Raw genomic sequence first — 11,880 nt, forward strand, 5'->3', positions numbered from 1 at the left:
TGCCTGAAAAATTCCATGGACAGAGGAGCTTGGTTGGGTACAGTCCGTGGAGTCACAAAGAGTTGGATACAACTGAGCACACACATACCATAATGAGAATTAAAAGTTCATGATTTCCCTCAAGTCTTCACCTATGCTTTTTAGTTCATATTCATACTCAAAATAATATAAATTTTGTAACAAAAGCTTTAAAAATTCTAGAATAAAGAATTCCTGTGATCAGATATAAGCCAATCTTTCTTAATTAATCACCTTAGGCTCACTGTTAGTATTTATTCCTGGTAACTGTTCTGAAGTTGATCAACATTTTATTTCTTTTTGTTGTGAACATAAATAACCTTAAGTCATTGTTTAGAGACTTCCATAATTAACCACACAACACTTAATGGAATGTTTTAGAGAACATAAAGAATCTGTCATATTTTCCAAAACTGGTGTATTGTGAGAAAGAGTTGAACAAATGTTTTGAAATTTCAGTAGTTTTCTGGTACTTAAAACAAAATATATTGCTCTACATTTGCATTTGGTGATAAGCAGGAGTTAAATAAAAATGAAAAAGCCCTATTTAGCATTCTTCTAGAGTTCAACAAGAATCATCTTGTTATTTTCTTTTAAGGACAATGGTGAAAGTAAAATGAGTGTCTTTAGAAATCTGGGAGAAAATGCATCTTTTTTTTTTTTAATTTTATTTTATTTTTAAACTTTACATAACTGTATTAGATTTGCCAAATATCAAAATGAATCCGCCACAGGTATACATGTGTTCCCCATCCTGAACCCTCCTCCCTCCTCCCTCCCCATTCCATCCCTCTGGGTCGTCCCAGTGCACCAGCCCCAAGCATCCAGTATCCTGCATCGAACCTGGACTGGCAACTCGTTTCATACATGATATTTTACATGTTTCAATGCCATTCTCCCAAATCTTCCTGCCCTCTCCCTCTCCAACAGAGTCCATAAGACTGTTCTATACATCAGTGTCTCTTTTGCTGTCTCGTACACAGGGTTATTGTTACCATCTTTCTAAATTCCATATATATGCGTTAGTATACTGTATTGGTGTTTTTCTTTCTGGCTTACTTCACTCTGTATAATAGGCTCTTAAAATGAAGCGTTCATTTAAGAAAAGGCAGCAGCATAAATCCTCAAGGCTAATTGTCCTGAGTAGCACTTGAGTCACTTAAGCCACCTGGAAATTCAATGGCTGAACGCTTCACTGCTTCTGCCACCCAGTGGGCAGGGCTGAGCCCGTAACGGAGACTATCACCTAAGGACTGAGAGTGCTACACCTCTGCTCATATCTTATCTTTTCCCACTGATAAGTGACTAACCCCATGTACTAGGTTTATATAGCAGGACTCAAGTGGTTAAACAAATTAAATTGGTGGTGGCCAACATTAACTGTTATTAATACATGAATTCCAGATGCATTTCTCCTTAACAGGGAAGAGACTTTAGAGCCAAAAAGATGCCTGCTGAACTTCAAAAGGAAAGAATAAATGCTGCCTCTAGTTCAAAGCTCCCCCTAAAGTAACTTAGAGCAGTCATTTCAGAATATTATTTATTAAAACGATGGCAAACAGGTAGAATTAAGTCATCTTGATTCAAATTCTTATAAAAAACACATATAGAGCTTATCTACTCAAGGTATTAACTAAATTCATTAAATCACTAATTCATATTCCATTTCTTCATCAATTTACCTCATTACATTACCTACAGGTATCATTCATGTTTAAAAAACAGGTAAGTGGAATATAAACAATTGGACCAAATGGAAAAATACCACATTAAAGAAAATTCAGTGTACAGCAATAAAGTTTTAAAAGAAGAAAACATGCTAGAAAAAAAATGAATAAAAAACATGATACATTATAAAATATTAATAAGTAAATATTTTTAAAAATGAAAGAAAATTCCAACAATTACTAAGTGATTTGGTGCATCACACATCAATGGGATAACCAAATATCATATATCAAAATATCTTACAGATATAGGTACTTTCCCCCCAGTAACATATTTTTTTCTACATTTGAGGAAGCAATTTTTTCTAGGGCAGCAATGTGTCCAGTTAAAGTAAAAACAAGAACAAAAAAGGAGCGATTTGACCAATTCAAATAAACATACACATTTAAATACACAGCCTTTGCTCTCATGACTGTATATCAGTGAGCTTAGTCACTAACTGTGGAGAGGACTGGACTGTATTTCAAAATGAACATTCAAATTCATAGCACCTATCAAAAGATTCAGCAACCTATCAACAAGAATAATGCACCTACCATCCCAACACTGTATGAAGCGAGAGGACAGGAGACAAGGGCATTCTTAAGCAACAAATTCTGAAGACAGACCAAAGCATTATGCATATCAAGCAGGTTGTGAGGTCAATGTGCAGAAAATATCACAACATAAGTTAATGCCAGCAAATGACACCCTGAAAACACCTTTTGAAAGTAGTCCTGACAACTAGAGCATCTGCAGACATTACTCCTCGTGGAAAGTCACTTGGTGCCGCAGAAGGGCCTTATGGTTAAAAGAAAACATTTGATAGGTATGCAAAATAAATGTGAATTATAAATACATATTTATTTATAACATATATACATAACATATATGTTATGTCTGTCTGTGTTAAGAGATGACTAGATTTCTAGATATTTTTTAAATTTTTAGATAATATGGCAATGGTTTTTAAACTTCTGCACTTTTCCATTAATTATAAAAATATTTTGTTGAGAAACTTAAAGGCCTGTTCAGTTCAGTTCAGTTCACTCAGTCATGTCTGACTCTTTGCAACCCCAGGGACTGCAGCACACCAAGCTTCCCTGTCCATCACCAAATCCTGGAATTTATTCAAACTCATGTCCATAGAGTCAGTGATGTCATCCAACCATCTCATCCTCTGTAGTCCCCTTCTCCTTCCACCCTCAATCTTTCCCAGCATCAGGGTTTTTTCCAAGCAGTCCGTTTTTCGCATCAGGTGGCCAAAGTACTGTAGCTTCAGCTTCAGCATCAGTCCTTCCAACGAATATTCAGGACTGATTTCCTTTAGGATGGATTGGTTGGATCTCCTTGCTGTCCAAGGGACTCTCAAGAGTCTTCAGCACCACAGTTCAAAAGAGACCTGAATCCTAAGAAAAAACCATGGCTTAATTTATTTAGAATTTTAGTAAGTGTTGAATGTTTAAAAGTTGTGTTGTTCCTTCCATTTTCTTTGACTTTCCCCCAGTTTTATACTACCCTCCCCTTTTCTAACGATTACATGAACATCATGTATTTCCTCATTTTCTAACACATTTTTACTTAGTCATTTAATTAGATCTGTCCTCAATTCTCAGTGCCTTTCTTTATATTCTGAATGTTTTTACCTCTCTAACTTTCAACATTTTGGCATTTTATAACTTATTCATTGGGGTTACTCAGCTATCATTACACAAAAGGAATAAACAACTAAAATATATCCCACCCCCTTTGTGAATAGAGTAACAAGTGTATTATCTACTATATCATATGTTTTATAGCCACATTTTATAATAACCTAGTTGTTAGTGTTCTCATTTACACATGAGTTAACCTAAGACCAGAAAGATAGCTCACTTTTTAAAATGTCAGTAACATTACAACTGGGATTCCCCTGTGGTTCAGCTGATAAAGAATCCACCTGCAATGCAGGAGACCTGGGTTCGATCCCTGGGTAGGGAAGATCCCCTGGAGAAGGGAAAGGCTAACCGCTCCAGAATTCTGGACTGGAGAATTCAATGGGCTGTATAGTCCATGGGGTCACAAAGAGTCAGACATGACTGAGCAACTTTCACTTTAACACTATAACTTGGGAGTTTTAACTGATAAAAGGGGGAATCTGGGTTTATTCTATGAGGTCTTTGTCCAGATCTGTGAGTGGAACTGGTATTTTCCCCAAAGCACTTCCCACTTTAGACTAGTTACTTTTTTCTAGCCTCAGGAATGTCTTCTCTAGCATTTCTGAGTATCACGACACTATTTCCACATGCAGAAAATTTAGAGATGTAAAGGCAACCTTCGATCATGATTTTGAGCTATTAAATAAGTCCTAATTCTTATTAATAAAAATGTATCCCAAACAAAAGCAATGGTAATACTTTGACAATACTCGAAGTATTACCTATATTGGCATTTTCAATTATAGATCATCTCAGAAATGTGAGTAGGTAAGAATTTTTTTTTGAAAAATGGAAAAGCCTTTCTGCTTGCAATTTTGTGATAAAGTCAGGACCCACGGACTTAAAACTTACCTGGAAAGGAATTCCCATCAGAAGGTTTATTGTCATAGCACCATTTCCATAACCCAAGGGAAGCTATATTGTCTCTGTCACTGCTAGTAATAAGTATCTAAGTAACAAATGACTAATTGCTGTCCAAAAAGACAGGGCAAACTCTGGGCACAGAGCAGGGATCTGCATCTGGAGTAAACAAAGAGAAGGCAAAACTTTAGCAATTATGTTGATCCAAAGGGCTTGAGACAAACAGGAAATCCACTTTGTGTATATCAGCTAGGGGACAGAGAGCAACCTCGAGTAAGGTGAATTAAAGCAAAGGGAGCATGGGAGGCTGAGGCCAGAAAAAAGTGTGACTGGAACGTAGCACAGGATCCCTTTTTTATGAGCTTGCAACCTCAGCTGTAAGCCGGGATAAAACTCTTATGTACAACAAGCCAACATGGACAGATGTTCAAAAACATCACTGATTAAAGGGTATTTGTTTAGCTGAAAAGTTAATTTACTGTGATAGATGAGTATTTCACTGCAAATGAAAATTTCATTTTGCTTTATATTAACACCTTCCATAGATAATTTGAAACTAATTTTGATGTTATTTTTCTGGAATATTTTCATCATTTCAGAAAGAAATTTTAATTTAAAATGCTATTTGCCTTGAAAAGAAAAAAGAAAATTAATTTGCATATTTTCTGTGTTTTAGAAGAATTAAACAGTTGTGATTCATCTCTCTGAAATTTATGCTCCAGTTCTTCAGGAAACACATATGATACAAACTCAATTCTATGCAAACACATAGCAATCTAATGTCTCTTGCTATCTGTGAATGATCCAATGCTCACAGTATCCAGCATTTTCTCTTCCTTTCATTAAATATGTGAATTCTCATGCACAGATATAAAGTAGAAATCAGACCATAAATTCACCATAAATTAGTAACTGGAAGTCATTAGCATAGTTATCAACCTTAAAGATATTTTAAATTGCATTTTTAGCATTAAAAAAAATAGTTATCGGTACCAACAATTAAATGAACAGTTTTCTATGAGTCAGAAAAATGTGAAAAAAGTAATAACGAAAAACCTTATAAAGGTATAATTGGGGACGGAGTTCTGTTAATGCTAAAATACAAGTCTATATATAATCATTTTCTAATTTTGGTGAAAACATAAATATACAGCTGTAGTTTTAGATGAACTATTCTTTTTACTTGCTATCTAATATTTATCTATCTACTTGCTATCTAATACCACAATAATGTGATAACAGGTAGCTCAACAGCACACTTATCAGTGAAGATACGTTTTTCTCATGCAAACCTTAAAATCAGCAAGGATTGAAGCTGAAGCTACTTTTGCCATTTACTTACCTGGTATCACAGATTGCAAGTATTTGGTTTCCCATTTTCCTTTCTTTTTTTCTAAGTACACCCAGAAAAACTGGTGGGGAATTACCCAGTGAAATCAATTTAGCCATACCCCATGCAGCTCCAACCAACTATCCCTTCTGGAGAAAGAATTGATTCCCTCAGCTGCTGCACATTCTGCCAGCCCATGGACCTCAGCTGTCAGCCTTCTCCACTGACCGCTTACCCTTGTTAAATTCACACCCCTTTCCTACAACAGCCTCACACCTGAAGACTGACCAAGAGGGGGCAGATATCAAAGCCTGACACTCTCTTCCAACTTCAGATAATATTGAGGTCCATAGAGCTATTCAATTGTACAAGGGCTTCCCTGGTGCCTGAGCAGTAATGAATCCACTTGCACTGCAGGAGACGTGGGTTTGATCCTTGGGTCAGGAAGATGGCATCCCACTCCAGCATTTGTGGATAGGAAATCCCATGAAATGAAGAGCCTGGTTGGCTGCAGTCCATGGGGTCGCAAAAGAGTTGGACACAACTTAACTAACTAATGACAACAGCTGTAAAATATTTGGTAGACCATGCTGAAGTCATACTTCTCTTTTTGCCCAATCCTGTTTCCTTCCCCTCACTTCCACAGGTTTTGACATCTAGAGATGAAATGTCGTGTACTCTGTTCTCTTTCTCAGAGTTGGCATCTCAAATAATCTAACCTGTGATATCAGAAAGTCCTTATAAATACAATATACTTTATCATGTAACTGAATATCAGTACAGAAGAGACCAGCGGTCTAATTCCTTCATACCATTAAGCATTAATTGCTCAGTTGTGTCTGACTATTTGTGACCCCATGGACTGTAGCCCACCAGGGTCCCCTGTCCATGGGATTCTCCAGGCAAGAATACTGGAGTGGGTTGCATGCCCTCCTCCAGGGTATCTTCCCTACCCAAGGATCAAACCTGGGTCTCCTGCACTGCAGGCAGATTCTTTACCATCTGAACTACCAGGGAAACCCCATTATTACTTTTAAGCCCTTTTGTAAATTCAAGTCATCATAAGAAGCTGAAGAAATTTCACTTCATCATAAGGTTTGTGCATTCCCTACAACTTTCATATCACCATATTCAACTCCTCACCCCTGAATTGTTTGTAATTCATGAACTATCAGCAGCAAAAATCTCTATATTCTCAAGTTCCTTTCTAAACAGTTCCTTAAATTTCCTTTTCTAACTAAAAAAAATTAGAGTGTTCTTTTCTCTAGAGTTCTGTCTAATGGTAGCTGTTTACTCTGAAGCCTTCCTTATACCACAGACGATCTCTCTTCTAGTCTTTGCCATTTCTAAATTATTTTATATATTCAACCTTCACCCCTAGAAATTAAATTTAATGTTATTAGATTTTATCTCTTATTCTTCTTTGCTGTAGTCATAAAAATAAATAGTATAACATTTCTTCTAATTATTCTAAAATATGGTTTATTATTACTCTCAAAAGTGCTGCTCTCAAAATGTCAGTGACTTCAATATCCTTATATTGATATTTACTATGATCACCTAAGCTCTGTCAAAAATCCAGAAATAGCAACATTAAAAGCACCAAATTAATAAATAATATTTCATAAAAACTTCTTTTGCATAAAACAAATTCACAAACTGGGAGCTTTCACATTCAAAACTGATATGAGACTCAGGGACCTGACATTACAGGATGGCTTATAAGTTGAAAATGAGGAAGTTGTTTAACCTTTACAGGGATTGGTTATTACAATGGGGTTTTGTAGACATCAGGGGATTGTTTAAAAGTGTGCTACACCATTGTAGGAAGATGACAGATTTACTTTATGGTTATTGTAAGTATTTATGAGAAATAATCGAAGTTAAGTTTCATTTACATCCATGAAATAAGCTAAATTTTGTTTTGTTTACATGGCTTAAATTATCTTATCTGCTCAGGTAATTTTCATATCTGGTTTTCATTTTATACTAAACACTTCTCCATTCTTGAATTTTTCACATCCAACAGTCTTGCACACTTCTTTGCCACCTGATCCTATGTTATACTGCAGAATTGTCATTATCAATGATGGTGTTCCTTCAGTTTCAAACCTACTTTTCCTTTCTTCCTACAAAGCCACTTGTCTAGCTGTTCCTTCTCATTACTTAATTCTGATAATCATTTGACCAGAAAGGAAATTCCAATCCATGGAAGCAGCCAAATTATATTGTTTCTATGTCACTCCAGCTCATCCCCTAGGTTCAGTTCAGTTCAGTCACTCAGTCGTGTCCGACTCTTTGTGACCCCATGAATCGCAGCACGCCAGGCCTCCCTGTCCAGCACCAACTCCCGGAGTTCACTCAGACTCACGTCCATCGAGTCAGTGATGCCATCCAGCCATCTCATCCTCTGTCGTCCCCTTCTCCTCCTGCCCCCAATCCCTCCCAGCATCAGAGTCTTTTCCAGTGAGTCAACTCTTCGCATGAGGTGGCCAAAGTACTGGAGTTTCAGCTTTAGCATCATTCCTTCCAAAGAAATCCCAGGGCTGATCTCCTTCAGAATGGACTGGTTGGATCTCCTTGCAGTCCAAGGGACTCTCAAGAGTCTTCTCCAACACCACAGTTCAAAAGCATCAATTCTTCAGCACTCAGCTTTCTTCACAGTCCAACTCTCACATACATACAAAACCACTGGAAAAACCATAGCCTTGATTAGACAGACCTTTGTTGGCAAAATAATGTCTCTGCTTTTCAATATGCTATCTAGTTAGGTCATCACTTTCTTTCCAAGGAGTAAGCGTCTTTTAATTTCATGGCTGCAGTCACCATCTATAGTGATATTGGAGCCCCAAAAAATAAAGTCTGACCCTGTTTCCACTGTTTCCCCATCTATTTCCCATGAAGTGATGTGACCAGATGCCATGATCTTCATTTTCTGAATGGTGAGCTTTAAGTCAACTTTTTCACTCTCCTCTTTCACCTTCATCAAGAGGCTTTTTAGTTCCTCTTCACTTTCTGCCATAAGGGTGGTGTCATTTGCATATCTGAGGTTATTGATATTTCTCCTGGCAATCTTGATTTCAGCTTTTGCTTCTTCGAGCCCAGCGTTTCTCATGATGTACTCTGCATATAGGTTAAATAAGCAGGGTGACAGTATACAGCCTTGACGTACTCCTTTTCCTGTTTGGAACCAGTCTGTTGTTCCATGTCCAGTTCTAACTGTTGCTTCCTGGCCTGCATACAAATTCCTCAAGAGGCAGGTCAGGTCGTCTGGTATTCCCATCTCTATCAGAATTTTCCACAGTTTATTGTGATCCACACAGTCAAAAGCTTTGGCATAGTCAATAAAGCAGAAATAGATGCTTTTCTGGAACTCTCTTGTTTTTTAGATGATCCAGTGGATGTTGGCGATTTGGTCTCTGGTTCCTCTGCCTTTTCTAAAACCAGCTTGAACAACTGGAAGTTCACCGTTCACATATTGCTGAAGCCTGGCTTGGAGAATTTTGAGCATTACTTTACTAGCGTGTGAGATAAGTGCAATTGTGTGGTAGTTTGAGCATTCTTTGGTATTGCCTTTCTTTGGGATCGGAATCAACACTGACCTCTTCCAGTCCTGTGGCCACTGCTGAATTTTCCAAATTTTCTGGCATATTGAGCACAGCACTTTCACAGCATCATCTTTCAGGATTTGAAATAGCTCAACTGGAATTCCCCTGTGTTATATAATCCCCTAGGTTACAAAGGATTAAAACAATCTCAAAAAGTTTCTGAAATGTGGTTTATTTGATAACAAGGGATTGACTGTGTGGATCACAACAAACTGTGAAAAATTCTTTAAGAGATGGGAATATCAGACCACCTTATCTGTCTCCTGGGAAACCTGTATGCAGGTCAAGAAACAACAGTTAGAACCTTAAATAGACCAATATACTGGTTCAAAATTGGGAAAGGAGTACCACAAGGCTATATATTGTCACCCTGTTTATTTAACTTATATGCAGAATATATCATGCGGAATGCCAGGCTGGATGAGTTATGAGCTGGAATCAAGATTGCCCTGAGAAATACCAATAACCTTAGATATGCAGATGATACCACTCTAATAGTGAAGAGGAACTAAGAGCCTCTTACTGAGGGTAAAAGGGGAAAGGTTAAAAAAAAAAAAAAACTGGCTTAAAACTCAACATTCGAAAAATGAAGATCATGGCATCTGGTCTCATCACTTCATGACAAATAGAAGGGGAAAAAATGGAAGCAGTGACAGATTGTCTCTTTGGGCTCCAAAATCACTGCAGATGGTGACTGCAGCCACAAAGTTAGAAGACTCTTGCCTCTTGGAAGGAAAGCTATGACAAATCTAGACAGCATATTAAAAACAAAGATATCACTTTGCTGACCAAGTTCCATCCAGTCAAAGCTATGGTCTTTCCAGTCATCATGTATAGATATGAGACTTGGACGATATAGAAGGTTGAACACTGAAGAATTGATGTTTTTGAACTGTGGTGTTGGAGAAGACTCTTGAGAGTCTCTTGGGCAGCAAGGAGATCAAACCAACCAATTTTAAAGGAAATCAATTCTGAATACTCATTGGAAGGACTGATGCAGAAGTCGAAGCTCCAATCTGAAATTTTGGCAACCTAATGTGAAGAGATGGAGAAGGAAATGGCAACCCACTCCAGTGTTCTTGCCTGGAGAATCCCAGGGATGGGGGAGCCTGGTGGGCTGCTGTCTATGGGGAAGCACAGAGTCAAACACGACTGAAACGACTTAGCAGCAGCAGCAGCAATGTGAAGAGACAACTCACTGGAGGAGAAGAGGGTGGCAGAGGTTGAGGTGGTTGGACAACATCACCAACTTAATGGACATGAACTTAGGCAAACTCCGGGAGATAGAGAGGGACCAGAGGCCTGATGTGCTGCAGTCCATGGGGTAGCAAAAGAGTTGGACAGGAGTTAGTGATTGAACAGCAACAAGGGAAGTAAGAGTAAAGAAATTCAGGGTAGCAGTGAAGCTGGACATCTGCATTGTAAAGCGGCTCCATTTATTTTCTCAGCACTACATTAACGCCTACATGTCTGGAGCAGATCAGGTTGGGAGGTTGTGTAGTGGTAGTAAAAATAGTATACCTGTGGGATCTCTGGCTGTTTTTCTCAATAATATACACATATACAGTATTATACATTATGGGATATTGTTATAAAGCCCTACCAAAAATGGTTCCACCCCAAATACCACTGAAAATATTTATTATACATTTGTTATTGCACAGCTATGTGCATGTACAGTAACAAAAATATGATTTACTAAGAGTACAAAGGCCTCACTATATCTTGTCTTCATGCCTCTATTTTTAGTTGCTTAGAATTCCTGGCACAGCAATACAAAAACTGCTCTTAATATGTATTTAATTTCAGACTCCTCTATCACCCTCCATACGTTCCTGGTTAAATCTCACTCTTTGAATCTGCACTCAGACAGCTAAACAAGAGTGTAGAAAAATGACAAAGCCATGTTGATTGGAACTTAAATTTGTATCACTAAGTAAAGTGTTATATGGTAGACAATTGCATCTCATTTCCTTAGATTATTCTTATTCTAGATGAGATTTTACACCTCCTCCTTCTTCAAACCTCCAACGCTCTGCCACATTTTCTGATAATAATATCTACATGTTCTTATCTCCATATCTGCACACAAATTTGAATTTTTTAGCCAATATGCCACTTCCTACATCCCCTTCCTACTCTACATCCTCCTGAATTTTCTCTCCCGCATCTATAAAACATCCGCTCCCCAAATTATAGCTTCTCTCACCTAAATTATCAAATATGCCCTCCCTGAGAAATGATTCCATTTATCATACAACACTCGGCAATGTCACTACATATTGCTAAGTTCTCTTGACTCCATACACCTTCTAGCTACTCCTCCACCTCCCTTTCCCCTTTTAGCACAAAATCATTTAAAAGTATATTATTAATGCATTTAAAATGTTAATTCAAAATGATATATGTACCCCGATGTTCATAGCAGTGTTATTTATAATAGCCAAGATATGTGCCCATCTACAGATGAATGGTTAAGGAAGATGTGGTATATATACACAATGAGAAAGCACTCAGCCACAAAAAGAATGAGACAATGTAATTTGCATCAACATGGATGGACTTGGAGGGCATTATGCCAAATGAAATAAGTCAGAGAAAGATATAAACTGTATGATATCACATTTTTGTGGAATCTAAAAAATACGACAAGCTACAG

At 37.6% G+C, this 11,880-nt stretch overlaps 1 long non-coding RNA gene across 1 annotated transcript; it reads right to left on the bottom strand.

The window, feature by feature from the left end:
- Window positions 1-1,585: 1,585 nt before the first annotated feature.
- On the bottom strand, window positions 1,586-5,981 carry LOC129624069 (uncharacterized). Its single transcript, XR_008700723.1, has 3 exons — window positions 5,626-5,981; window positions 4,275-4,442; window positions 1,586-3,134 (listed from the first exon to the last, which is right to left on the bottom strand). It is a non-coding gene; the product is annotated as an uncharacterized LOC129624069 (long non-coding RNA).
- Window positions 5,982-11,880: the final 5,899 nt, after the last annotated feature.

Source organism: Bubalus kerabau, chromosome 12 (genome assembly GCF_029407905.1).
Source record: "Bubalus kerabau isolate K-KA32 ecotype Philippines breed swamp buffalo chromosome 12, PCC_UOA_SB_1v2, whole genome shotgun sequence".
Lineage (NCBI taxonomy): Eukaryota > Metazoa > Chordata > Mammalia > Artiodactyla > Bovidae > Bubalus > Bubalus kerabau.